At 33.4% G+C, this 24,568-nt stretch overlaps 1 non-coding gene across 1 annotated transcript; it reads left to right on the top strand.

Annotated features, from left to right (window-relative positions):
- The first annotated feature begins 4,200 nt into the window (after positions 1-4,200).
- LOC148764329 (small nucleolar RNA snoR8a) lies at positions 4,201-4,292 on the top strand. The gene has a single exon (XR_016024958.1). It is a non-coding gene; the product is annotated as a small nucleolar RNA snoR8a (small nucleolar RNA).
- Positions 4,293-24,568: the final 20,276 nt, after the last annotated feature.

Below are 24,568 nucleotides of genomic sequence, written 5' to 3'. Positions count from 1 at the left end.
TGAGAATTTAAAGGCAAAAAGACTATCCTCTATGTATCATTGTCCTCCATAGCCTTAAGCTCAAGGTTCATGGCATCTTTCCAATAAGAATGGTTAACAGCTTGATGATATGAATTTGGTTCATTTATGCTTGACAAAGATGTGATGAAGGCCTTATGTCTAGATGATAGATTATGGTATGATAGACACTTATATATTGCATGTGATGTAACTGAGTTTGTATGTGTTGGAAAGTCAACTTGGTAATCATTTAAGTATTTTGGGTGAATTTGATAAGAGTTATGACTGGTTTTTATTTCATCAGTATAGTTAGCAATAGGAGGACTATAGGATATTAGTGAATCACTTGGACTTTCATTTGAATTTGATGTTTTAGATTGATTTGAAATGGGTGTATGCTTCATAGAAAGTAATTCAGTTGATAAATGGTCAATAAATGGAGAATTTGCAAAAGTAGGCTAAAAAGATCGTTGGCATCTACTAATGCATCATGGCCACTCAATTGTTAAAAGAGTCAAATGGTTCTTTGACAACCTTTTAGTGTACAAGCCATCAATGTAATTCATTCTCTCAACATATATCTCGGAGATGATAAGGACTTGGTACAGTATCTATTCTTATCGACCTCCATATTCGTTCTTACAATTATAACATTAGCTTTATAGAGACTTATGAAACTTTTTCATAATCTCTAAGTAGCCTTGGCCTAGGACTTCAATAAGCTAATGTTAATCAATAATTAATAGGATATGTCCTCTAAAACATTCAAGGTGATGATTCCTATCTTGACCACTTATTTGCCTTTACATGCGTCATACTGTACCCTAAAGCATTCTGTTTAAGCATCACTGATTAGGCACCCGTAGGGATGAAATTAAAGCATCACTCCACATATAAGACAACTTGATGTCTCAAGTCTAGGTATTATTTACATGACTGACACATGAGAAGTGTTGCATAAACACTAAAGTGGATTACCAAATGCACTTCTCATGGCGGGTCAAGTTAAGTGAATTGCTCTCATAGGCAAGCACTTACATTCTAGTTTTGAGTATCTCTATACTTCAATTTACAAGGTCAATTGCTTACTTTCAAGGTAAGGAACATAGAGTGTATTAGTCTTTAAACATCATTGATGTTCAGTCTCAACGATACATTGATCAGGAACATTTTGAGATTAAATTTTGATACATAGGAATCTCATAACTGCAACCCATTACAGTTCCCTTGCAAGGCATATTAATCTCATGAACTTCATCTAATTAGACTTATAATTCATTATAATTAATGTCTTACTGAATGAAGAAAAACCTCTAATAATTCACTATGAATGATATCGTTGATGATTGGAACCAAACTTTGACCAATCTCAATTGGCTGCAAGATTCATCCTAATAAAAGTAACACATCTCATCACCAATCAATAAATTTTCCTTTGAAGCCCAATTTTTCCATAATTTCTCTAATGAAGCTCCATTCCACCTTGTCATATGCTTTACTCATGTCCAATTTTAGTGCAAAATTTCCAACCTTACCTTGCCTTTTATTGTGCAAAAAATGGATAATCTCTTGGGCAACAGTAACATTGTCTGAGATGAGTCTCCTCGTTATGAAAGCACTTTGATTAACAGAAACAGTACTGTAAATAATCCCCTTCAATATATTTGTAAGAGCTTTAGAGGCAACCTTATAACATACGTTACATAAGCAAATCGAACAAAATTGACTAACCTTTTCTGGTTGGTCGACTGTAGGTATAAGTACTATATTCGTCATATTAACTTCTTCAGAAGTAAATCGACCATCCAAAAAATCAATGACAAACCTGTATAGACTACTTCCCAATTTATTCCAAAATTTATGGTAAAAGATTGCTCATAGCCCATCAAGTCCTGGTGTTTTAGTGGGATGCATTTGGAACAAAGTTTTTTTTTCTCCTTTATAGTAATATTTACATTGAGAATTTCATTCATCTGATCTGTTACTTTCTGTTGGACCCCTCCTCAAAGCTTCCTATACCTACGACAGTATTGAAAAAGAAAATAAATTATTACAATAATTATCAATTTCTGCAATCAGCTTACCTTACGAATCTGTCCATTCATCCGTATCTTGCTTCAAGGCCCATATTGTATTTTTCCTTCTTCTTTCAATTGCTCTTCCATGAAAATACTTAAGAGTTCTTATCTCTTTCACACAATCACATGATTCTAGGTCTTTGTTTCCACATTAATTCCACCAATTTTAGAGTGCATTCAACTCCCATTGAGTCTGTTTCAGGTCTCCACTACAGTTCATAGTCTCATGAACCTTCTACAACTCATCCTTCTTCAATTTAATTTGTTTCTGAACCTCTATCAAAGGGTCGGGTTTCAAAGTCCTAAGCTGCCTTCTAACTGAATCGAGAATCTCAAAAAAGTCTTGTGGTTGATAGTCCGACTCTGCAAGAACTCCATTAATAATATTTTTACACCCTTCATCCTCCAACCACGATTCTTCAAAATGAAATCTCCTATGCTATCTCACTATTTTCTGATAAAAGAAATCCATATATATGCCTAGATGATCCGAGGACCCTAGTGCTTTATTGAAGACCGCTGCTCTTGGAAATCTTATGCACCACCCACCATTTGCTAAAGCTCTATCTAGGCGACATCTAAAGAATTGCCCTTCATCTTTATTATTCCACCAAGTGAACGTAGGACCTCGAAATCCGAAGTCTCTCAAACCACAAGCAAAGCAGGTATCTTTGAAACTACTCATGCGAGCCTCACTTCTATCGTCACCACCCTCTTTTTCGCTTGACAAGAAAACCTCAGTAAAGTCCTCACGCATAACCATGGTAATTGAGACTGCAAGCATAAAAGAGCAAGAAGATCCCAGACCCACTGTTTTCCTGTCATTGTCGAGACCCCATAAAACCCACTCATTCTCCACCAATTACCTCTAAACATTATTTCAACGTCTATATGATTCTTCGAGTATGATTTGACTGAAACGAACTCATCCATTATCCATAACAAAGCCAAACTGCCAACTCTCCCTTCTACATCCACTGTCAAACAACTATCATACCCCAACAAAATTCTTAACCTTTCCACCTCAATCGCAATCTTCTCCGTTTACCTAAGGAAAAACGATATTGGGATTTATACTTTTTACAAACAGAAGAAGCATTTGAACCGTTCGAGGAATCTCAAGCCCTTAACAGTTCCAACTGAGAAGTCTCATTTATCCAAGCAATGCTGGTCATTGTAACCACTCTGCACCACTAGTTCATTGACAATATCCTCATTCTTCTTACTTCTTTTCATTACACCACTCCCTACCTTCTCAGTATCCTCTAGCCTTCTCTTCAATTTATTTTGGTCAAAATACCTAGAAATCCTTGTACTCATACATTTTGTTCAATTTAGTCCATGTACTCAAAATCATAATATTTTAGTCCCTTAATTTTGAAAATTATTTCAATTTAATCCTTTTCTCTAACGGCATCCAATTTTACCATTAAAATGATGACGCCAGCACTGACATCAAAGCTGACATGGCACCTACATGATGATGTGGCATGCCACGTGGCACCTATGTGATTACGTTGCAGTGCCACGTGGCACAACTATGATGACATGGCAATTCTAACGTGGCATTGACATGCCGACATGTTAGGTCCACGTGGCAAATCAAAAAAATTTCAAAAAAAATTTTTTTTGCGGCGTCATAGGGACTAAATTAAACAAAAATATATAGTACAAGAACTAAATTGAACAAAATTGAGATATTGAGGGACTAAATTGAAAAAAATATTTGAAAAATGCAAATCATTAAGTAGATGATTAATAAGCTAAATATTTAAGTGTAAAAAATTTATGGTGTTAAAAAATATATATAAATATTTTCTTACTTGATTATTTGATTCTAGAATATATACACTAATTTTTTTTTTTACAAAAATTAAGTTTGAATTCTCCTTTTATAAAACAATTTCAAAAAAAATTCATACCTAAAGTCAAATGTAGATGAATAACTTATATTGTATTGGAATAAAATAATATAAAAAGACTAAATAAATTTTTCTTCTTTTATTTATAATAGTACAAAAATTTAAAATTTATTTGACTTAATTTTAACTTAAGCTGAACTCAAATTAGCAAAATAGATTGATTTAGTTTTTCTTTTAAAATAATGAAGAAGGGAGATATGGAGTTAGCGATGATTATTAAAATAATTCTTCGTTCTGACTTATTTAATTTGGGCATTACAAACCTCTTATTACAACATAGAATCTAAGTTACTCCACCCCTTCAATATTTTATTTATTTTTTATGTTTTTATTTTGTTTAATATTTCAAGTTATATTTTTTAGGATGAAATTTCCTAGATTAAAAACTACATTTATAGTCGATAGAGTTAAATATAATTATAAATATTTGTATAATTTTCTTTTGTATTTACAATTTTTTTGTAGATCCAAATTAATAATTTAAATTTAAATTTATCAGAATTTGATTGTGGTATTTGAAGTTAAATAAAATCGCTTTATAAGAAATTTTGAGTAAATTTAAATAAAATATAAATTGAGTAAGGGTTGAATGATTCAAAAGAATAGTTATTTGTAAATTGTGAAAGTTGTAACTAAATCAACTTATTTTATTAATTTGAATTCAGTTCAAGTTAAAAATTAAGTCAAATAAATTTCAAACTTTTATACTATTATAAATAGAAGAAAAAAAATTTATTTAGTTGTTTTATATTATTTTTTCCAACATAATGTAAGTTATTCATCTAAATTTGACTTTAGGTATGAAATTTTTTTCAAATTTTTTTTTATAAAAGGAGAATTTAAACTTAATTTTTACAAAAAAAGATAAATTAATGTACATATTTTAGAATTAAATAATCAAGTAAGAAAATATTTATATATATTTTTTAACACCATAAATCTTTTACACTTAAATATTTGGCTTATTAATAAGTATATCTATCATTTACTTAAAGATTAACATTTTTCAAATATTTTTTTTAATTTAGTCTCTCAACATCTCAATTTTGTTCAATTTAGTCCATATATTATATATTTTTGTTCAATTTAATCCTTTTGACGTAGCACAAAAAAAAATTTTTGAAAAATTTTGATCTACCACCTAGTACTGACATGTCACGTCAGCATTGCCATGTCATCATAGTAGTGCCATGTGGCATTGCACGTCATCACATCGGTGGCATGTGGCATGCCACGTCATCAAAATTGTGCCATATCAGCGTTGATATCAGTGCGGACATTATTCTTTTAATGACAAAATTGGATGCGATTAAAGAAAATGATTAAATTGAAACAATTTTCAAAATTAAGGAACTAAATATTACGATTTTGAGTACATGGATTAAATTGAATAAAATGCATGGATACAGGGACTTCCCAAGTATTTTGACCATTTACTTTTCATTTTCACCTGATAATCATGTACGATATCACAGCTAGTTATCTTACTTGGTGTAAGTTCCACATTACCTACTGAAACCGAGACTCCTAACTACGCACATTCTTCTTGTCGGATTACCAAGTAGCTACTTACCTTATCATAATCCTGCTTACTTTTTGAATCATCCATATCATCAACCTTTTCTACTCTTACCCTACTAACTTGATTCTCCTCCATGTTTTCTTGGAACAAGATCTCATTTAGGGTACGTGAAGTAAATCTACATTCACCCACCCTCGTTTCCTTGTTTACAATACTTGTTCCACTAAACGAAGCATCCTTTATGGCCCGACATCCTCTTGATTGGTTACGTTCAATAATAATCTCAGGAGAGTTTCACTATGGAGGAGCAACTAGAAAATTTCCATATTGATCCTTAACTTGCTCACCATTTTCATCCACACATACCTTGTCTCATGCATTCACAATATGCCCTATCAAGCCACATCTATAACAAAACCACTGTAGCATTTCATATTGGAAGCCAATCCATTTAACTTACCATCCTCAAGTGAGAGCACTATTCTGCTGCAAATCGGTTTCGTTAAGTTAATCGAAACCTTAATGCACATAAAAGTATCTCGAAGACCCTCCTCTGCACCATCAACTGTTACAAAACTTCCAATGGCATCACCTATCAATTTCACCGTCACCTTCGTCATAAGCCTCATAAGTAACGCTATTACATGCACCCAAAAGTCCTCCCTACCAAAATCCAAATCCTCTGGCTCCATAAATGCTTCATCGAAATCTTTGAGAACCACTAGGCACCTGTCAAAACTCCATGGCTTTCATTTCCTAACCCGCTCGCAATCCTCTTTCTCGTCAAAAGTAAAGAGCATTTTATTTTCTTTTACTTCTTTAACTCTTAATTTACCTAAGCATTTGACTCATTAATTGATGCATTATCCCTCTGTCTAAAAAGCAGAATTCGAATCCCTCCTCCTCCAATTATAAAATAAAAACCCTTAATTTCCCCATCAATTTCCATAACGTCCCAAAGGTGTTAATCATCACATTCCTATTCACCTTTCTTCTATCCCATATTGATCCCAAAAGGGTCCAAAAGGGTAAAACCCTTTCTTGTCTTCGGTTGCCCATGATTTTCCTTGTTTCCAAACTTGATATGATGCGCTTTTTCCTCTGTTAAATTAAACTGCTTCCATCTCTCACAAATATCATTCATATCTTTCCTTTACAATAACTAGGGAAGAACAAAAAAACAAAACTAAGTAAAAATAACAAACCAAGGAGCGCCAACGACTATCACAATAGCCTTGGCGCAAACCCAAGCACTTGGTAGACGCTCCTCCCATAAACCCTAGGTTTAGAAAGACTACTCATTATTTATATGATTGGTTTGGTTTAGTTTGGGATTTTTATTATACTAAAAATGCATACTATTGTCAATCAATTATAGGTTAAATATCAATACAATTAATCAATTATCATAGCTACAAGTCTAAACTGATCGGATCAAACCAAAATTCTATCTTCAAACAGTAGAATTAGTGCAATTTTTTCTTTTAATGGAAAACAATGTACATAGAGTCTAACATATGCAGTATTGAATTCTAGAAGTCTACGGGATGACATGGACTGTCTTTGCTGCAAAGATAAAAGGAAGGCAAAATCCAAGCCAGGCGTCAGAGCTTGGTCCACCAGACGTTGCGATTGCTACCATAGTTCGGATGCTGCACTATGTAATGATTCTTTATAATTCACTTCCAACTGAACATTATTCTTATTCGAATCAAAAGTAATCCTCCCCTTTTCTCCTACCCTTTACAGTCTTTCCAGACTCGCTTTCCTTTGTCCAGAATGCAGAGATCATTGACAGAGGAGCATCCTGTAAATATACATTATATTTTTTTCCTCTATTTTCTTTCCCTATTTGGCCTGGAAATGGCAATGAACTTTTGATCATTGACAGAGAATGCAAATCTGATTTGATTATGTTTACTGCAGCTTGTGGTGCCAGTGCCATTCCCCATGAATTAGTACGTTCCTTGCCTGGAATTCTCCCTTTGGCATTGTTTGGATTGTACTACCGTCGAAAGCTTAGGCACCAGTGTGGGATGGAGCCAAACCCTTGCAACGATTTCTGCGTTCACTGTTTTTGCCACCCGTCCCTTGTGTCAAGAGAATCGCGAGCTCAGAAAACATGGATATGACATGAAAATTGGTATTCAAACTAAAAAAAAAAAAAAAAAAAACTCAATACTCTCATTAAAATGTTGCTTTTGCAGTTTTTTTCTCATTTTCTTATTCATTTAAAAAAGTAAAGTTGGATTAAAATACCAATTTTAATGCACTTTTGAATGGTTTAAATTGGAAAGATGATATTTTATATATAATAAAAGAATGTATATTTCAATGATGGATGATATCTCTAACTGTTACTATTAATGTTGAACAAATGTAAGGTGGCATGCGAATATCGAAAGGCAAAACCACCGCATATCGATGTCTCCGCGGGTGGAAGGAGGGATGAATCGGTAACTAGAAAATTTTCTTGTCCTGTAACTGTTGTGTGTCTGAGAATCTAGTTTTAAGCTTTTAGCAGTGAGCAAGACGCACAGAGATAGTGTTAATTTGTGTGGTTTGTCGCTGCTTGGTTAATTTGTGGTTTCCATTTGCTAAGATGGAATTAAATAAATTTGGGGCTTGCACTTTCTCTTGTTATGTGTGTTTCTTACACCATACTCTTTTCGTCCACTACATCACCAAAGTTCTTAATTTGAGGCTTTAATTTTTCATAAATTCCATAATTTTATAATAATATAATTAATTATATTAAAAATATAAAATAATTAATAAAATATTTACATATTCTCTCAGAAGAGAGCGTCGATGTCGTGCTCCCTAAGGGGAGCACCAGAGCTCCCCTCTGAGGGAGTTGTTGCACTCCTTCAGGGGAGCGCTAGAGCAACCCGCTGAAGGTGCTCTTGCAACGCCAAAGCTCCTTTTTGAGGGAGCTGTTACGCTCTCGCTGAGGGGCACGATCTGGAACTGATCTGGCCATAGGGAGACTGACCGGCGTAAGAGAGTGCCATCTGTCGGTCAAATTGTCTAAAGAAAGAGAAAAGTTGAGAGAAAGAGGAGAGGGTATTTTAGTCTTTTGATTTTTTTTGTCAATGGTGTTAAAGCTTTTGAGGAAAAGTGCTTATTTTTTAAATTAATAGATTTTCCTATAATTTTAATCAAAATTTAAAGGTTTTTAGATATTTTAACTTAAAAAAATTAAAAAAACAATAGGAACCATGCGTGGAAGCTTGGTGCAGCATCTTTTCTTATAATCTTCTTTGCATCTTTTTGTACTTCTTTCTAGGCCTAAGGCAGGTAAATTATACATTTTGCTTTTTGTTCAGCTACTCAAAGAAGTTTTACATTTTTACATTCATTGATGTTGTAACATATTATTACATTAATGTACATTTCAACATTTCAACATATGCATCTATCACAGCATAGGCATCACATTTGAAGAAGTTGGGTGCCACTTTTTGGATTTAAATATTCAGCTTCTTTGTTGCGTTGCTTCGATTTTCTTTTTAGCTTTTTACTGTTACAACTTTTTTTATTTTTTCCTAAATTGCTTTTTTGGACTAATGATTTTATATCCTTTCAATAGTTAAATCTCAAATCTATTAACCTATAATCAAGACAATTCCAAATTAAAATGAAGGAAATTGATAGCAATTTGAAAAGTGCTCATTATAATAACATTTGTCAAAAGGTGCTCTATATAATAGCACTTGTTCCTTAGAGGGTGCTCTTTACAATAGCACTTGTCGATCTTTGGGAGTGCTCTTTACAATAATAGGCAATTTGTTGTTCCTTAGAAGGTACTCTTTATAATAGTACTTGTGAATCTTTAGGGGTGCTCTTTATAATAGCACATAATTTGTTGATCCTTGGAAAGTGCTCTTTTCAATAGTATTTGTCGATCCTTGGGAGTGCTTTTTATAATAGCACACAATTTAGAATCATTGTGGTATTCTTCAAGGACTACAAAAATCAACTTGTCATTCTTTCCAAAACAGATGAAGATATAAAAAAAGATTGTTTCTTCCCATAGCGAGACTTATATCTAGTCGATTTTTGCCATCTCAACCATTTATTGCTCCTACAACTTTGGAGGAATGGACTTTTAAACCAATCAAAATTTCACAATCTTCTTCAACAAAGTGATGTCTTCAATCATATCTTCATGATTAAACTTTTAGTCAAGAGGAATTTGTCACCTTGGGAAGCTGCATAATTTCTAGTGAGGCCTACTAGAGAAGTTCTTTTAAGATTAATGGAGAATTTAATTATATTCCCAAATATTGGGAATGGACTAAAGATGTGTTATTTCAATATGAGAAGCTTTTACATGATATGAAGATGGTTGACACTAAATTCTCTAGTTAAATACTCCAATATTTGGGGATATAATTAAATTTTCCATTAATCTTGAAAGAACTTCGCCAATAAGCCTTACCAGAAGTTATCCGACTTCCCAAGGTGACAAATTCCTCTTGACTAAAAGTCTTATCATGAAGATAGGATTGAAGACATCGCGTTATTGAAAAAGATTGTGAAATTTTGATCAGTTTATAAGTCCATTCCTCCAAAGTTGTAAGAGTAGTAAATGGTTGAGATAGCAAAAATCGACTAGATATAGGTTTTGTTGTGGGAAGAAACAATCTTTTTTTATACATATCTTCATCCTTTTTGGAAAGAATGACAAGTTGATTTTTGTAGTCCTTGAAGTATACCATGGTGATTCTAAATTATATGCTATTATAAAGAGCACCACCAAAGATCAATAAGTACTATTGTAAAGAGCACCCTCTAATGATCAACAAATTATGTGCTATTATAGAGAGCACCCTCAAGGGTTGACAAGTGCTATTGTAAAGAGCATCATCTAAGGAACAACCAATTGTGTGCTATTGTAAAAAGCACCCCCAAAGATCGACAAGTAATATTATAAAAAGCACCCTCCAAATATCGACAAGTACAATTATAAAGAGCACCCTTCAATAAGTACTATTATAAAGAGCACCATTCAAAATGTTATCAATTTCTTTCACTTCAATTTAGAATTGTTTTGATTATAAGCTAATAGATTTGAGAGTAACTGTAAAAAGGTTATCAAATCATTAGTCTAAGAAAACAATTTACAAAAAAAAAAATCAAAAAAGTTGTAGCAGTGGAAAGTTAAAAAAAAATCGAAGCAACAAAGAAACTAAATATTTAAATCCAAAACGTGGCACCCAACTTCTTGAAACGTGATGCCTATGCTGTCAAAGATGGATTTTTTTTTTCCTTCGATTAAAGCTCTCAACGTGGCAAGAAGTTGATTTAATATGGTAAGAATAAAAAGTCGGTGTGCCTTTTAACGTGGCAGGAATTTGATTTCATAAAAAGATATTAGCCAATTCTTGGCTTCTTTAATCTTTGCCTAAGCACTTGTAACGTGACAAAGGATTGACTAAGCATGGCGCATCTTGATTCTTGGGACTTTATGATATGCATGGATATGGCATCTTAGGTCTTTATGCATGGACCAAAGACATGGCAAGATAATGGTAGCATAGCAAGAATAGAAAGCCAAAGATTGCAAATCGGTTTACCATATGAACAAGAAAGAAATAAAGATGCTTTTACCACCAAGAAGCAGGGAATATCTTCACTTGACGTTGAGATCTTGAATTTGCAGTTATAAGACGATGCATAAACAGAAGCAATGGCAACCAAAAAATATTACCGATTGTAGGGATTCTAGTATTTTGATGTGCAGAAAATTGGCAAGGCGCTCTCCTTTTACAGAGTAAAAAGAAAGAATCTTAATTGATTAAGGAATGCAATACCAATTGTAGTTTTATTGTACTAAACTTCTTTGAAGATTATAGTTTTATTGCAATATACTTCCTCAAATAGTTTAATTACAATACACATCTTCCAAGATCATAATTCTCTTATCTACGAGTAAGTATTATTTGAATTTAACTTGAATTACAAGTATACCAAGACATGTTAGGATTCAAAGAATCTTAGAAATTTTTTTAAATTTCAATAGTTATCCACTTGTCATATTCAAAATCATATGTGAACAAGTCTTAAGGGGACATTTGTAGAAAGAAAAAAATTATCATCCAATTACCCAGGTGAACTTGATGACATCATGACCATATCATTAATTATAAAATAATTAATTCATTGATTAGTTTATTTTAAAGACACATAATTGAACCAATTAAAATTTACCTATATATCATAAATTTATCTTTTGAGATAATTTAAAGATAATATTTAAATTTAACCAATTAAAATTTAATTATTGAATATTCAATTTATCTCTAAATAAATCAAAATAATATAGAGATAATATTTATATTTTTAACCAATCAATCTTTAATTATTGGTCATCCAATTTATCTCTAAAAAATTATGATAATTTGAAGATAAAAATCAAATTTCATCATTTAATTTATTTTTGAATAAATTAAGATAATTTAAGGATAAAACTTAACTTTAGCTAGTCAAAGACAAGTCTAAATTGAAGTGGAAGAAATTGGTAGCAATTTGAAGGATGCTACTGTAGACACTTATTTCAAAAAAATAAATAATAAATAATAATGAAATATAATAAAAAAACAAAAAATAAAAAATAAGAAATAAATTAAAAAAAAAAAGAACAGGAAAGGACTAAGCGTGTGCTCAGCCCCTTCTCTAGTCCATCATTATAGGGCATTAATGCCCCTGAAAGACAGTCGAATTTGGGGAGGAATGGTCACCTCCGACTACCAACTTCCTTTTGTGCCAGAGACATGTGAAATCATGCTCAGAAGAGCATGATTTGACCTCTAGATTGTCCAAATTTTTGGACAATCCAATTCTTAAAAGGGAGGCTTCGAACAGATTTGAAGGGGGGAGGAGATTTTGAAAACAAAAGGCCAGACTCAAAAAAAATCCAAAAAAATAATAAAAAAACGGAGAAAACAACCTAGAAAACAATTTTTTCTAGAACCAAAAAACGAGTGAGAAAAAAACGATTCAAAAAAAAAAGGAGCCAATCTGTCAAAAAAAAAACAATAGATTCAAATGATAAAAAAACCACAAATCAGCCATTAAAAATCCTAAAACTACCAGCAGTCTACCCTAACCACAATCAACAACAATAAAAAAAAAAATACAAAAAAATATATAAAAAAAAGGAAAATGGGAGGGGCGTCAGTGGCTTAGGATTTCGAGTTTGGAGGTGCTTGGGTAAGGGAGATTTGTGAGTTCATTTTTAGTGGGTTTTAAGGGTTGGGTGACCGGCTTGGGAAAGGAGAGAGAGGAAAAGTCTGATTTTGGGTGGCCGACGGCACAAAAGGGGGAGATCTGGGCTAGATCTACCAATCGGAAGGAGAAAAGGCTTTAAGAGAGAGAAGGGGGCTGAAGTTTCGCCAGTCGACGGTAAGGGAAGCGGTGGAAGTGACGGCAATGGAGAGAGAAGGAAGGGTGTTTGGGATTTTTAGAAAGAAGGCAGAGAGAGTGGCTTTAGAGAGAGAAAGTGAAAAGTGAAAGTGAAGAGGGAAGGAGAGAAAAGGAGTTTAGATACCTAGGTTTTGGGGCGTCAAAACGGTGCCATTTCATAGATAAAAATTTTGAAAGAGGAAGTCTCAAAACGGCGTCGTTTAGAGGGGTTCTTGAAGCACCAAGTTGTGCGTTTTGAAAGAAGTGAGTTGAGGGCTTTGGTGGGCTGTTGTGGCCCTTCACAGCCAGGGCGTTCTTAGGCTAGTCCGGGCCCAAATCAGGTAAAGCCCTATCCTTGTTGTTGGGTTTGATTATGTTTGTTGGGGCTTACCTACTTGTAATCTAAAAAACTTAATATTTAAAATTTTGTTTGATTTAAATTAAAATATATTATAAAAATTATATGATGTCTTAAAGTAGATAAAATCGTAAATAAAGAGATGGATAAACATTTAATTTTAGAATAATAGATTTAGTATAAATATATATATAATGAATGTTTAACGTATAAAATAATAATAGCATATCTAAGTTAAAAACAAAAATATGAGAAAAAAATAAAATAAATATTTGGCAGTAAAAAATAAAACTAAGTAAAATCGTAGTTAGTTATGAAAATTCGAAAAAAAAAGTATGTGATAGCAATAAGATTCTTAATTATGCAAATTCATATACATATAGGTACATGTAGAAGATAAAAGAATATAATATAGTAAAAATTATAAACATATAAAATATAACAGTTGTTTTGGTGATCAATACCGATGATGGGATTGTCTTTCGAAATGCGAGGAGTCGCAATTCCGGAAGGCATTCTCCTTAGGTTCGGGAATTAAATTATTACTCCATCAGTACGATGGGAGGGTCTTAATTCTAAAATCTCGATGTTTCTAATTTTTAGGTAAAAAAAATTATTATACAATAAGTTAGTCAAAATATAGAAATGAATATAATAAATATAAAAGAACAAATAGCATATGCTTGTCAAAAGATAAATATAAAAACTACAAGATAATACTAATTAAATATTAAGATATTTAATAATGGAAATTCATAATAATGAGTGCATTTATGGTAAACACTAGGTGAACAAAATATATAATAAAAGGGGTGACATTGAATCAAAATTGTTTATAATTATGAAATAAGATGTCTTACTAAGTATACACTTAGATAACACATGAACATATTTATAATCCATGATACACATATTTATAAAGAAATATGATAGAAAAGGGAAGTCTTAAGGAAATAAAAAAGGATACATGAGGACTCAAATATAAGATAATTTTAAGCATAACATGTGTCATAGTTGCGTTGTAGAATATCATGGCATATAGATATATTCTGTATATGAGTATAAGCTCCGATGATGGGACTTTCTAAGGATGCTTAGGAGGGTGAATTTTCTTCAGTAAACTCCCTAGGTGAGAAGATATCTCTAGATCCCACCAGTATGATGGGAGTGTTCGGAGAAATATTTTTAATAAAAGACTTTTACCCGTATTAAGATTTACATTCATGAAAACATTATTTTTTTACTCACAAACAACTATCCCAATGATGGGATCTACCTAGTAAACTTGCGAAGGCGAGTTACTAAGGTATTTCCCTAGGTGAGAGAATACTTTCGGATCTCACCAGTATGATGGGCACATTCGGAAAGTACACTCAATAAAAGATTTTCGTTTGGTATTAGCTTGATTTTATGCCATGCATTTCACAATTGCATTATATGCATGTTAAACCCGTAAAAAATGAAATAAAATATTATAATAAAAGATTAAATAAATAAATAATAATTAAGGAAACATAAGAATAAAATTAATGGGTTAGGATAATATATGATTAAATGGTACCGTTCATGGAACGGGTGTCACGGGGGTGCTAACCCTTTTTCGTGCGTAACCGTACTTCTGAACCTAAATCTAAAAGATACGCGACCAGTTTATTGTTCTTTCGACGAACCTAAAATTAATTTAAGATTTCGTCGAATATAACAAAATAGGGTGGCCAATCGCACCTAAAAAAGACGATTGGTGGCAACTCTTAGTTATATTATTTTCGCCCACGACTAGCGGTAGAGTTCCCAAACCCGACACGTTACGATAGCTTGACGACTCCACTGAGGAATCAAGAGAGTCAAGCCATAATTAATCATAGGTTATCTTGAGCCCTAAATAATTTAGTGTTTCTTTTAAATTTGAGCATATGTTTTCGATTTTGTGCATTAATTATTTTATAATCATTATTTTATTGATTTTTTTTTAATTGTGGGGGATTTAGGATAGAGGGGTGTGAGATTGTTCATCAAAGGTTGGTATGTTCCTTCACACACAAGCCACATGTTGCATTCATGCATAAGCCTTCTACTTGGGCTTTGTCTTTTATAAGAAGGGAGTTTAGTAGCTATGCTCTCGTGAGGTGATAACCTCCGCATGAGCTAGTGAACACTCTCACTCAAATTGAACCTAGTCCGTTTGAAACCTATGATGGGTGAGGACTAGGGTGCCTTACTAGTCCGAGTGGATGATAGTGAAAAGCAATTTGGAAACCTTTAGCCAAATTCAAAACCAAACCCAGCATATAGAGTGCTGTAAGTGCCCTTTCCCTAGTTAGAGCTTCACCCACGCGTTAAAAAGTATGACCTTGAATTAGGCACACATGAAGGAACTCTTTTTACATCCTTTGCTTTAAATTTCTCGCTAAAAGTAATCAAAGTCATGGAGTGGGTTATGTCCAATGACGTGATAAATACCCATTACAACAGTTACTATTTTTTTATTATTTTTAATGCAAATTAATGTAACCCACTGTACTGACTATTCTTTTTCTCTTTCTTTCATCTGTCATGCATTCATTCACATCATCGCATATAGGTAAATATTGGCTATACAATAACTGATTGACTGAAGGAATCTTGATTTCATCTATGGCATTGTCGTCGGCTAGCTCACCCAATAAATACAAGAATGACTATGAGGTTGAACTATAAATGAGACAAGCCTAACAAATAGAGGGGGACTGTTTGGCTAAGGGGCATATCCTAACTCTCCCAAATAAGGTTCATCTTGATCTCAGACAAAATGACCTTTCAGAGATGATAGATATTTGGGAGCAATGGAGGCGTAACAGTCGAGACAATTTTTGCACCAAGTATGGGCACATCGCATGCCTTCTCTATGTGCATGTAGATGATCAGCTACTTAGGGCAATCACTCAATTTTAGGATCCCTCTTACCGGTGTTTCATGTTCAATGAGGTAGATATGACACCGACAATAGAGGAGTATTTATCATTGCTCCATATAGATCAAATGCAACTCGTCAAGGTATACTAGAGGGCCAAAAGACCGGGCATCGAAGGAAATTGGCCAAGTTATTAAATGTCACTACCGAAGAGGTGGATCAGAACTTGAAGAAAAAAGGAGACACTAAATGCCTTCCATGGATTTTCCTGAATAATTATATTAAGAAACACAAGGAAGATGAACAAAGCCATCTTGCCTTTGCCTTGGCAATATATAGGTTGGTAATTTTTTCAAAAATCCTAGGGCACGTTGAAGTTTCAATCATCGATTTCTTTAACCAAGTAACAAGGAACATCAATCCAGCTCCAACCATCATAGCCGAGACATTAAGGTCACTAAATTATTATCGTTGGAAGGGTGAAGGGCGTTTCATCAAATGTGGCCAACTTCTCACGATATGGATAAAGAGCCACTTTGAGTATAAGGTTGATAGATTTCGAAAGCCGTTCCTCTCATCAAGTTGTCCTACACGCGAATTCTGCGAAAACGAATGGCCATTTTGTAAGAGAAAAGAAGAATGGATTGCTAGACTTCGGAGGCTTATAAGTGTTGAGGTAACTTGGAGGGCCCCTTGGATGCCTAGGATGCAAGTGATGTACAAATGTGGGGACGAACCGTGGGTACCACTGGTGGGACCGTGGGGAGTAATTAGTTATGCCTCAATAATGGTACGGAGGCAATTCGGGTTTGAACAGTTTGTACTAATGACACATAGGCTCAACCTGTCACAACCCGGAACTCCCATCGAGCCCGTGACAACCGCCACGAAGTCTCGACAGACATTCTTCTCCCGAATGCCTTTCGAGACCTCGCAAGGCTTTTGTACTAGTTTTTCCATTCCTCTCTCTTTTTTTTCTTTTTTTTTGAATAATAAAATAAAATAAAAATATTAATTAAAATAATCTATTTTAATGTAAAACAATATATATATATATATATTTGAAACATCAAAAATTAATTTTCTGCACATAAAAACAAAATAAATTTATACATACTGTAATATAGAAAACTGGAGTATGCAATTTAAATTACAATGACACATGGGCCCCCAAATAACTTAGAAGGTTTAAGTCTATAACCTTGCTTTCTAGGATGCAACTCCGAAATTTACTTCTCGATGCAATTGACAGTCTACTGCCTATTCTGAGCCTGAAAAATATATAGGAAGAATGGGTGAGATTATAAAATCCCAGTGAGTAGACAGACATTATCAAAATAATCTAAAGCCGAGTAATAGGAGACAATTAAAATAATTCATCCCAACCCATATAAATAATTGGATTTCATCCAATTACTCAACATGGCTTATGTACTTTTCAAAAACTTGGCCCTTACCAAAAATCCATTCTCGGGGATACCCCGCGAAGGCATCTTACCGAGACCACCAAGGCTGTTTATTGTCACACACACAAACACATTTCACCTCTGACAACACAGTCGTTCCTCGGCGTTGGCTGAGTCCCAATTTCACATGGTGGCTAGCGTGAAGTGTACTCAAATCTTACCTCGAGAGTTATCCTACGCGCCTCTCTAATCGAGGTAAGCTCAATAATTGGGAACCGTGCCCCTCTAATTAGGCTGGCCCACGGAACCCCCGTCACTGCAGTGCCCACTTTATAATCCACCAACCAATAAAATCACAATAGTATGACATGACTCACTTAACACATTCAAGGCAAATCAAAGCAGTTCACATATTTTTTAAATCATAAAAATAACCAGTCATACCCACATTTATCATAAGCCATTTAATGTAAAATCATGGATAAACAACACAATCATAGTATAGGTCTCCAATTACTCTATTTTTGAAATCATTATTAAATTTTTAAAAAATTTATAAAATTATTTTATAAAATCTCATTTTTTCATAAAACACAATAATTTTCCAATTAAACCATTTTTTTCATAAAATCACACAATTAAATAAATCTACTCTAGATAATTAAGATGATAGTAAGTTTACTTACTGTACTAGGAGTAGATATACTCCTATTCTTGGTCCTCGGGTGTAGTTTTTTACCCGTATTAGATAGCTCACCACCTATCCATAATACATGACACAAAAAATTCAATAATTTGTGTCAAATCAATATATATTGTTTCAGGCTCTTATCCATGCGTATGCACTAGATAGGGTGTGAAATGTTTGGACAATCGCTTAATCACAGTGTCCAACCTAACTCGCCTATACACGGTGTAAATTTCTAAAATCTCCAATTCAACTCCAATTCTATCCATTACAATTTCAATTATCCAATTATATCCACAATACCTCAATGACTGTGAATGTGGTCCAATTTATCAGTTCGGACCACAAATTACGTTTTTACCCCTAGTGGGTAAAAATTTCAATTTTTTGCACCAAAAATTCTCATTTAATTTCCAACCTCATAATTCATCATTTTTCCATCTAATTCTCTTAAAATAAAGTCAACCTCATCCTCAAACACCATTGGCTAGATTCGGCCTAGAGAAATTCATGGAGAAAATGAATATTTTTCTTGTTGTTTTACTCATAAACATGTTAAACTAACACTAAACACTAACATAGTTCAAAATCAAATTAATCTAAAAACTTTCTCTCTCTAAACCCATATGATCAGATTTGAATCCATCATCAAAGCACATAATTTACCATGAAAAATAAGGAGAAATGCATGGAAATGAAAAATCTTAAGCTAAGCTTGAAAAATCATACCTTTAAACACTTGATTCCTTGAAAAATCACACTTTTTCTTTGAATTTTCTCACTCTAGGGTTTGTTCTTATTTCTCTCTCTCTCCTGCTGGTTTTGGCTGACCCTCCCAATGAAGAGTTCTGAAATTTTCAAGCCTTTTAATAGGCTTAATAAAATATTATTATTTTATTTACCTTTTGAATATTTTATTATTTTATTTTTTTCTAGCCATCTTTTTTACTTTTTTTTTCTACTACTCAATCCTCTTCACTTATCCATGTCTTCCATGAAATTTCTAGACTTTTCCAAAGTTTTGGTGGAGTAAATTTTTAAAAATTACACTTTTACCCCCGTAAAATGAAAAATTACATTTTTACCCCAAAAACTGAAAAAATTGCCCATAGACATATTTTTCATCCCTTATACTCATACCATTCTCCAATTTGTCAAATGTGATCTAAATTCTCTCAAAATCTCAAATTTTATCGCGAGTGGAAAAATTACGATTTTGCCCCAAGATAGTGAAAATTCTAGTTTGACTTCGAATTGATCCTCGAACTCTGAATTACCATTTTGAGTCATCCATGAACTGTGAAACTCTTAATTTCACCTTAAAATTCCTATTGAACTAGTTTGAGGCTTAATCGACTCAATGGTACCATTAGGGGCAATATCATCTTTTAACAATTTCTCGAACTTCCTAAATATACAAACATTCTATCGAACATGTGAATGACATTATAATTATTTTACAAATCAGGGTTTGACACAACCAACTAGAGTTCACATACGGAGAGCCAAGAACCCTTAAGAAGATTCAAGATATTATTCAGGCGTGGAAGAAAACAAGTCGATTGGATCAAGAAAGGTTCACTGACGAGGTCACCACCGGATACTTACCTTGGCATGCTCAACGAGTAAAAGACGCTTTTTGTCCTTCAAAAAGTGCATCCAAATTTTTTGTTGGTCTAGAACCTCAAGATATGCTCCTAGAGAGTGAGCTGGCTAGAAAGAAACTTGAGACAAAAATGATTAATATGAAACGCCGATACAAAGCTGAACTAGAGGAATTAAAAAAAGAAGCCTCAAGGAAAGTTCAAAAGGCTTTTGATGAACGAGATGAGTGGAAAAACAAGTTTAAAAGTTTAAATGCAACATGTTCAGCTTTGGTCGCCAGGATTCAAGGAATGCAAACCACTACTAATACTTTGCAGAATAAGATACAACCGCAAGAATGGAGCATACAAAAACTTAGGAGTGATTACAACTTAATGGAAAGGCCATGGAAAGCTATAGAGAGTAATATGAAGCTAGCAGGCAAAAATACTTTTGAATGTGAGAAGTGGAAAACTCGTACGAGCAAGACCTCCGAAGGAAACAGTCTGAGATGGAATGGATATTGATCCAAATGAAGGAGGTAACCTACAAAGCAAGGGAAATGGCAAACAAGATCGAAGAGCTCAGGAGAGAGATTCTTCCGAAAGATGAGCTTAGTGAGCGCCTAATAAGCCACCTCAAGCTAGTACGGGACTAGTATGATCGAGCTGGCCATTTCTTTTGAAGCCAATGATGTAAATGATCTAAGTAGTGATGTAATCGGATGCTTAACTTTTATAAATCAAGATTCCCCACGGCAATTATTGTTGGATGGCCAATATTTTTCATTTGCATCACATGTGCATAATTTGTTCCATAAAAAGCACAACAATTTAACTCTTGTCATGATCAATTCTTAATTCTTTGAAAACAAGTAAAATAAAATAAAAAATAAATATTTTTTTTCATCACATTCATAAAATAAGAATGCATCTAATTCATGTTTATGGTTTAAAAAATAAGGATTCCAAGATAGCTCAACAACATAAGATTGGTGACCAGCGTGTTTATAATACTCGTCGACGAGTAAGGATCATGGAAGAAGAACAAAGGGAATGAATAGATAGAATGGAAATAGCTCAAGAAGAAATGAGAGAACAATTAGCAAAGATGATGAAATTGATGATGAGCTTAAGTAAAGGAAAAAGAGTGGTTGAAGAGTCAGCTCCATCTGAAAGCCCACAAACACAGGACGTTAGGAACGATCCGCCTTTCCCTCTGGGGTTTACTCCACCCCATGCCCAAACTTTTCAAAAGGTCTACCCTCAAGTGACACCACCTGCTTATTACAATGTACCACTCCTAATAGGCCATCAACCGATTCATGGGCAATTTGGGTTGAATTTCGAAACAAATCTTGCTGAACCAATACACGTCCCTAATTTAGACGATCCAAAAGAGCAAGAGAAATTAAGAAGGAGTTCATCACAAACAGGAGAAAATGACAAAGACCAAAAAAAGAGGCTTGGTGTTCTTTGTTTGATTTTGAGGCACATGTGGAATGTTTCAATCTCTCTAGTACTGTTGTCTTGGTTTGGTGTGACTGTTCCTTTTTTATCTTGATGACTAGGAGCGTCCTTAAGAGTCTCAGAGCTTGTCGCATATTTTTTAGGAGATGATTGACCGTTTTCTTTTTCTATGTGTTTGACTACGATTTTTTGTTATTAGGTTGTTTCATCAGCAGGATCTGTGTTCTCATCTCGATTAAGGATGTGCCTTATTTTTTTATCGAGGTATTCTTTTTGTAACACTGCTATGCTTATCTTTTTACTTACTGGCAAGCAATTCTAAAACTCTTCTTGCAATTCAAGTTAGGAGTTTAAGATTCATGATTTCATCGCCAATGGCTTTATATGAGACCTCTTTTGTAAGTGTACAAGTTTTCATCGCTCGGATCATGTCAATGTGTCATGAAAAATCTATTGCAATAAACAAGAGACTTGAAATGATATGTGTGTCACTAAAACTAATAAAATCATCTTTCAAAACAAAAGTTTTAATGTGAATTCTACTGTTGCAATCTTAACAATGTAAGTGAAAAATAGAAGAACCACTTAACTAACGAAGAACTGATTCAATCGATTAATTTGTTCATTAAGATTTTAATTTTGAATATCAAAAATTTTTATTAACATTACTAAATTTATATATCTTAAAAATAAAAAGAGAAGTGAAAAAATAGTATACATATTTACACTTTATCCAAAAATTTTCACCTTACTTTTATTTAATACTTGACTTCAACACAAGTGTGCTCTACTTTGATATTCATAATGCTTTTTATACTAAATAACTACAACCAAAGATTCTTCAGAAAGTCACAAGTAAATAGACACCTCCCTAAGCCAGGCAGTGTGATTGCTTGACCTTTGTTAACTTTATTCTTCTTCTATTCGTCTCTATAAATATCATATCAGCATCTCTGGCAAAAACAATTACCGACCTTCGAAGATTTTCTCACTGCAAAGATTCAACAATGGCCAGCCTTCTAGTGAACTCAATCAACTCTAAGCTTGGCCAAGTAATCCCCTGGTCCACGTCTTTTCGACTGCTTCTTTGATTATTTCCTTTGTAATTACTCGTTTCTATCCTTTCTCTCCCAAATTAAACAAATAGTATATTCTTCTTCGAAGGCATATTCAAGAATCATGGGAATATTTAATTAAGTTTTAAATCCTCCCTATTTTTCTAATTTTCACTGGCTGCGAAAGACTTGCATTTGCCTATGTATTTCTTTTGGCCAGAACTCAGAGATTATATATCAAAGTTCATCCTGTAAGTACATATGCAGAGACATGCATACATATATATTGTTGGACATATAATATCTCATAAAATTTGTATACCCCACGTTATTTAGGTACAAAAGATATTAGTGTTTTATATAAGTATAGATACTTGATTTCGATTAATAACTATTCTCTAAAGAATTATTTTACAACATAATATTGTCCAAAGAATAACCAAAACAAGTGAAGTACTACTTCACTCAAAACAACTAAAATAAGTGAAGTGTTACTTCATGTAGAACAACTAGAGTAAATGAAGCATTACTTCACGCAAAACAACCATAATAAGTGGAACACTACTCCATATGGAACACTTCACATAGATGACAGTGAAAACAACCCGGAATGAGTGGTAGGTTTCATGGGTTACTTTCATCTTAAGATGTTCCGGAGAGTTTGGATTGGCAGCTTAAATATGGAAGTAGTTAAAAAGTCGTCCTCCTAACCTTTTCCTAAAGTACAAGTGTTTCACCTTTCTACCTTGTTCTCGTATACATGTTCACATACAGCTTCTTTTCCTGTACCTATTCACGTACAACTTCTTTTCTTGTACCAATTCACATACAACTTCTTCTCTTGCACCTTTTCACGTATCCCTCTTCTCTATTACCTTTTACTTGAGAACAAGTCTTATTACTCCCAATTATAGTAACAGTGACTCACATTAAAGCTCTTCATAATAATGTCATTCATGAGACGCATTAAAGCCTATTCTTGAGTAATAGCCACTTTTAACACTATATATAAAGCCTCACAATTCATTTAGAGGGGCTCTTCTCCCCCTTAGGGGTTAACACATTCTCCACTAGAGCTTCTCTCTCTAAATTCTCTCTCTAATTCTCTTTTACTCCTTAATTCTCTTTTTATTATCTTCCACCTGCCACGATACTCAATACTTCAAGAACTACTCCAATCTTTCTCTCCGTCGCCTCCAGCCCATCTTTTTACTTATTTGCAATACTTTTTCTCCTTATCACATTTTGACAAGTCCACCAAGGAGGAGTGATTGCATTAGGTAAAAGCTTAATAGAAAAATTATCTTATCGGAAGATATGGACAGTTCCACTAGCATTTATTAGATGCAAAGGCTTGCATAAAAGACACAAGCAGGAGAATTACTAATTGAGAACAATAGGGTCCAGAACAACCCGTTTCCCACTCATGTATAATATTTCTATGACTTTGACTCTTCATTGCTTTATGAATTGCAATTTGACATTTGAAAAAAAAAATCATATTCAATTGCTAGCTTTATCGCTTATATTTTGATTGTAATTATATTATACTATTGGTCGCAAGCTTTATTGCTCATTCTTTGACCATAGTTTATCACTCTTACTTCAGCTGCTAGCTTTATCCTTTATAATTTGGTTATAATGATGTTATACTATTGGCCGTAAGTTTTATCTCTCATTTCTTGGCCATAGCGTATTACTCACAAATTGATTGCAACATAGGTTCAGATAGACTTCTTCCCAAAAATGATCTTCTCATCTTTCTCTAATAATTTCATCTTCCCAGTTTTCAGGGTCGAGAGAAACTTCACCACTCTTTTCTACTCAAATCTTCTTGGAAGGAATTACTTCGGAATCATTATTCTTCCTCTTATGTGTAGTGGTTTTTTTCCTTATTGCAGCCTAGGCTCAGCATAATGGATCTTTGAAGGGACACTCATCCGAGGCATAGAGAAAGATGAAAAAAGAAACCTACAAACATGATCATGAAAAAAGAGATAAGTATACATACGCAATAATTTTTTATTTATTAAAGCATGAAAATACAACAATAAAATAAAACAACAAAACGTATCAAAGTTATAGATTTCATTATTATTATTATTATTATATAAAATAAATAAATAATAAAATAATATATATTTTTTACTACATTCTTACAACTCTTTTATTATATATAATAATAA

This window comes from Theobroma cacao, chromosome 2 (genome assembly GCF_053813885.1).
Source record: "Theobroma cacao isolate CCN51 chromosome 2, ASM5381388v1, whole genome shotgun sequence".
Classification (NCBI taxonomy): domain Eukaryota; kingdom Viridiplantae; phylum Streptophyta; class Magnoliopsida; order Malvales; family Malvaceae; genus Theobroma; species Theobroma cacao.
This window is presented reverse-complemented; position numbering and strand designations above follow the sequence as displayed.